General features: G+C 44.5%; 1 long non-coding RNA gene across 1 annotated transcript; it reads right to left on the bottom strand.

Annotated features, from left to right (window-relative positions):
- Positions 1-507: 507 nt before the first annotated feature.
- Positions 508-4697, bottom strand: LOC123748847 (uncharacterized). The gene is made up of 3 exons (XR_006771820.2): positions 1489-4697; positions 1227-1405; positions 508-1137 (listed from the first exon to the last, which is right to left on the bottom strand). It is a non-coding gene; the product is annotated as an uncharacterized lncRNA (long non-coding RNA).
- Positions 4698-5377: the final 680 nt, after the last annotated feature.

The following is a 5377-nucleotide window of genomic DNA, read 5'->3' as shown; positions in this document are numbered from 1 at the left end:
CATGCTAAAATTTACATGTGAAGATCATTTCTTCCATTTACATCGTTGTGCTTCTAACGAAAGCCGTCAGTAAGGTACTTGATCTGGAAGCTTTAAGGACTTAATAGATCCCGTCCTCAAAGGCCACAGTCCATGCACCCGCCAAACCCCGTTTATGAATAAAGTAATTATCAAAGAAGGCAACAAGTCGGGAAAGCGGTATAGCCGTTTATGAATGCAAAATTGTACATTATTACATCTGAACACTTCCGGAACAAATACTTTGCTGACGACTTTTGAAATCTACGCTGTAAATACTTCACCCACGTACTACAAATAATCAATAGGACCTAAACCACCTAACTAATGCCTTTATAATAATATGCACAGTATGCCAAGATATTAGTTTATATTCGAGAATTTCCCCATTTGGAAATAACAGCATGTTAAAATTTTATGAAGCGTTTCTAGGGTCGACTGCTGGGTGGAGTGGATTTTGTCCGAGGACGGCTTACATAATCAGTCTAGTGTCTTTGTAACTAGTTTTTATTAACATTCATAAACTGGGCTCCATGAAATAGACTTTAGCCTTTGTTTAGGAGGACGGGCTGCATAGTGTGACAAATTAACTTTAGTCCCACTTCCATTTTTTCTGTAACTGCTCAGAGCATTTGTGGTAGACATTATCACAGCCTTCAAGAGCACTATTTAAGAGTTCTACGGTGCCTGGTTTAGCTATACATAGTGGCTACCAAAAATTGTTGGTTTCTAGAAGACCAAGCCTATACGAGTGAGAAAGCATATTAAAACTTGCCAAGGCATGTTCTCCATTTTTACAAACTCTTGTTTAAGCTTTAGCTACTCTTAACAAAAGTGCCAGGCAGCACGGGCTATGGCGAGCCCGTAGTGGGCTGTCCTCTATCATTAACTAGTTTAACTACAATAAACCAAAACTTGTCAATCTAAAATTAGTTTAATAAAAATATTTAGCTATTACTCAAGTTTCCTCTATATTTGACAACAATGCAAGAGTTTCGTATCAAGATTAACAGTCTTGAGGATGGTAGCCGCTGTTAATGTAGTGTCCGTCACTGTCCGGTAGTCCGTGAAGGTAGTTCTCTTAATATTCGTTGTACCACCGTCGTTGTGTACGTCAACCTGCAAGACAGAATATACGTCATTAACACTAGGTAATATTGTTACCAACCCCCCCCCCCCCAATACCACACACTGTATTCTATACTTACACCTGGGTGGCCGGAGTGGTGTTCTGGCTGATTATGTAGGACGTGTGGCCGAGGGTCACGTAACTTAGTGACGATTCCGTCACGATCCTAAAGTCACACTTCACTTCCGTTAACATTACTGACGTTGGCCGGACAGAAGTCTGGAGAGCGACCCGGTCATCAACGAGAGTCTGTAGCACCTGTGGTGTAGAAGGGAAGGTTATAAGCGGGAAGATGATGAGTGTGTTATTATCTTAATACAGCACTGTTACTGTAAACTTACCGAGCGTGTTCCGACGGTGACAGTCTGCACGCTGAAGGACGTTAAGGTTACTGCCACGCTGTTGAAGGCTTGGTCGATGACAATGACGCAACAGTCGATGGTGACAACTTTGGTGATAGTGGGGTGGAAGACATCGTCCACCCTCCTGACCTGAGGAACGCCAACAGGTCTGACAACACTTCCAGAAGGTCCAGTGCTGCCCACTGCGACCCGCGGAACGTTCACCTGGGCCAACCTGCCACTGCTGAATATGGTAGCTGGACCACTGCCGACGCCCTGGCCAAGAATAGGACCACCGAAGACACCCTACCCAACATTAGGACCGAATGCTACATCACTGCAAAAGTCTTGGGAAAAATAACATCCATCAGCAAGTAAGTAATTGTCAAAAGAAGGCACCAAACCGGGTAGGATATGTAACGCCATCAAAAGGTCGGCATAATCAGAGGGCGCTAAATATCACCAAGGATGCCAATACGAGAACAAACGCACAAGGCGAACTATATCAAAAGGGTCAGAGTCCAAGAATAACACGAGACAAGCTACCGCAGGGGATGGTCGGAAAACAAGACACGCTCGTCCCGGAAGTCAGGACCTTCAATAAGGATATGCACGACCATAAGAGGGACAGTGCGATTAGAACAATAAGGAGCAGGGCGGCGCTCCATCAAGTGACCATGAGTTAAGAAAGTACGGCCAATACACAACCTCGCCAGGGCCGTTTCCCATCGCCGGTTATAGTGGTAGGAGGACGGCCACGAGGAGACAAGAGAACTTTTAAGAGAACGTAGTTTGTTACCAGTAACAGACGACCACCAAGCCTGCCAACACGTAAGGATGGAGGAATGGATAACCGGGTAAAAGTCTGAATAAGGAATACCTTTACGAGAGATAAGGACGGACAGCGTCCCTGGCGCCAGCAGCCACACGCTCATTTAAAGACACACCAATATGGCTGGGAACCCAACAAAACTCAACCGACCTAAATTTACTGTGAACAAGAAACTGCCAATGCTGGATCTCGACAACCACTGGATGAACCGGATTAAAGGACCCGAGAGCCATGAGAGCACTACAAGTCAACAACACAAGGAAGTTTAACAATGAGAGAGCAGGAGACGAAGAGCAGAGAGAATAGCATAAAGCTCCACTGTGAAGATGCTAGTCTCCGGAGGTAAGCGACACACAAGTGTGATCAGGAAAAATAACAGAGTAGCCAACACTGTCCGCAGACCCATTGGTAAAGACTGAAACTGAGTGGGAGTGAGAGGAAGTGCTTGTGGAAAGAGAATTTTAGAACCATAGGAGGGGGTAAAAGCTTTAGTGATGTGGGTCAAGGATGTACAAAACTGCAGAATGGGGACCCTCCACTTGGGCAAAGAAGGGACACCACGAGGAGAAATATTAGAAATAACGGAAAGAGAATCTTTTAACAGATAACCGAACAAAGAGGGAGGTGGTGAAGAGGAACCACAGGATTAGTAAAAGTTGCAGCACGACAGAGGAAGGATGTAAGAACCGTGCCAGATAGCTTAGACAGTAGCGATCACAGCAGTCCTGGAGAGATAGGAAGCCAGTGTCAATATACAAGTTGAGGGCAGGAGTAACGAAAGGCACCAGACCAGAGGCACAACCCAGTATGGTGCAAAGCATCAAGACGGCGCAGAGTAGGAAGAAAAAAAAATAAGTAGACGAGTAAGCAGGGCAACCATAATAGAGCTTAGAGAGGACGAGAGGAATGTAAAGCAAGGAGTGCACGCCTATCCGCTTACTAAGAAGTATGGGACAATACCCGGAAGAGGGTAAGGGCTTTAGAACACTCACTGAGGTAAGAGATATGGGGCGACCAAGACAAACGAGTGTCAAAGAATAACCCCAAAAGCTTCGGAGAATCTTTGTACTCAAGGGGATGATCATAAAGTGACAGAGGGACGAAGAACGACCCGTTTCAGAGTTAAGTCATGGCACAAATCTTAATAGAGAATTTGAAGCTACGATCAGTGGCCCCCCAGGTAAAAAAAAAAAAAAAAAAAAAAAAAGACGGCAACAATGGAGGTCTTCGCAGCAAAAGCAGTACGAATATAGACCTCCAAGTTCACCAGGACATCTGTCGTGCTGCAGCACTTGCGGAAACCAAATTGAGAAGAGAGCTGGTGATGGTGTTCCAGGAACCACATCAGACGAACGTTAACCATACGTTCAAAGAGTTTGCAGACAATTTGTAAGGGCAATAGGGCTAAATTCCTTAGGGGATGTTCCCAGAGACCCTGGTTTGCGAACAGGGAGGACAACTGCATCGAGCCAGTCCTCAGGGACTGACGACGACTCGGATCCGATTATACAGACTCTGTAAATACCGAGACGTTCACGGAGGGAGATGGCGAAGCATCTTATAATGAATACCATCGAAGCCCGCCGCCGTAGAACCGCAGAGGGCCAGGGCAGAACTAAGTTGAGAGGGAGAAGGGATCGTTATAGGGAAGGCAAGTGCAGAGGACAGAAAATCCAAAGGACGTCCATCAGCAAAACTTCCTCTGTGCTGGCCTGCGTCGGGCACGGGGCCGCTGCCAGGGCCCTGGAGGATAAAGGCTTTTCAGCTGTGCTAGGTTGAGTGCTACTCGGCAGGCTTCCGATTGCTTCAATTAATCCAGGAAGTGGTTGACTAATGTCCCAGTGAATACCGTGAAAAGCAGGTGAAGTACTAGAGGACTTCAGGACACCCAGGGTCTGCAAAGTTAAAATGAAAGAAACATTAACATTACCATTTAAACAATAGTTATATTTTGAGAAGCAGAACTTATAGCAGCAGTATAACGTTTTTAAAAGCAACAATTTATCAAAGAAAAATATATGTTTAGTTTACAACAGCGAGAGGTTAACTATGCCTGTAATGGTTGGTACTGGCTCGTCACGCCAGCCACATAAAAGATAGTATTAGTAGGCATCCATCAATCTCAGGAGACTACGTAGTTGCGCTCTGGTTGTCGGTCTGGAGTGGCCTCACCAGGGCGCAAAGTCAGGGTAGGTTGATACGGGGAAGAAGTTACCCCCAGGCAGCAGGTCCCCCCTCTCCACGGCTCAAAGTCTCCAATGGAAAGGCACACGCCAATACGATTGGTTCCAGCGCCGTCGCAGGAACTGGAAGATAGAGGCCAGCAATATTTGAACAGAACACCGCATCTGCAATATGTAGACACATGTTAAAGACCCGAATATACCCGTTCCGAACAAAGATAAATTCAGATTCTGAATTTAACTTAAACTTTTAACCCAACTGAAAATGCCTAATCTTACGGATTACTTAAACTAGTCAGAGTGAAAAGGGGGGGGAATTTTAATTACTATTAAATTACTAAGATTATAGTCAATGATACGGCAGTTTTCAGAACCTAGTGGCAAACCATTACAACTAAAGCCTTTCAAAAGGCAAGAGTACAGATGTTTGGTATAGTATCAAGGCAAGTAATGGTTTAGTCGCCGACTGTTTCATATTTAACGTAATTACTTTTTACTAGTATTTTCAGACATTCTTGCCGGTCTACTAATAACTGGGGAACTATTTAGGCATTTTTTTATACCCATCAGTATTATGATTACAGCTCTAAATAAAGTCACTAGTTTAAAAGCAAATACAAGGATGGTTCGGTCATAGTATTAGACTAGAGCTATCCAACAATACATTACCAATACAATCTAAAGAATTTTGAAGGCAAGACTATTTTAGGGATGCAATTAATGTTTCTGGTAGCATTCTAGCAGTGAAATTTAATTGACAAATGCGTCAAAGGGAAGCCAGACTCCCAGGGGTAATTACGTTCCTCACCGAACCCAATTGTTATTTTAGAGTTGAAATGGTTGGAGGGGGGGGGGGTTAAGTTAAGAAGTTTAA

The sequence above is a fragment of the Procambarus clarkii genome, chromosome 88 (genome assembly GCF_040958095.1).
Source record: "Procambarus clarkii isolate CNS0578487 chromosome 88, FALCON_Pclarkii_2.0, whole genome shotgun sequence".
In the NCBI taxonomy this organism is placed as follows: Eukaryota; Metazoa; Arthropoda; class Malacostraca; order Decapoda; family Cambaridae; genus Procambarus; species Procambarus clarkii.
Note: the sequence above shows the minus strand (reverse complement) of the source record. Positions and strands in the feature narration are given on the sequence as shown.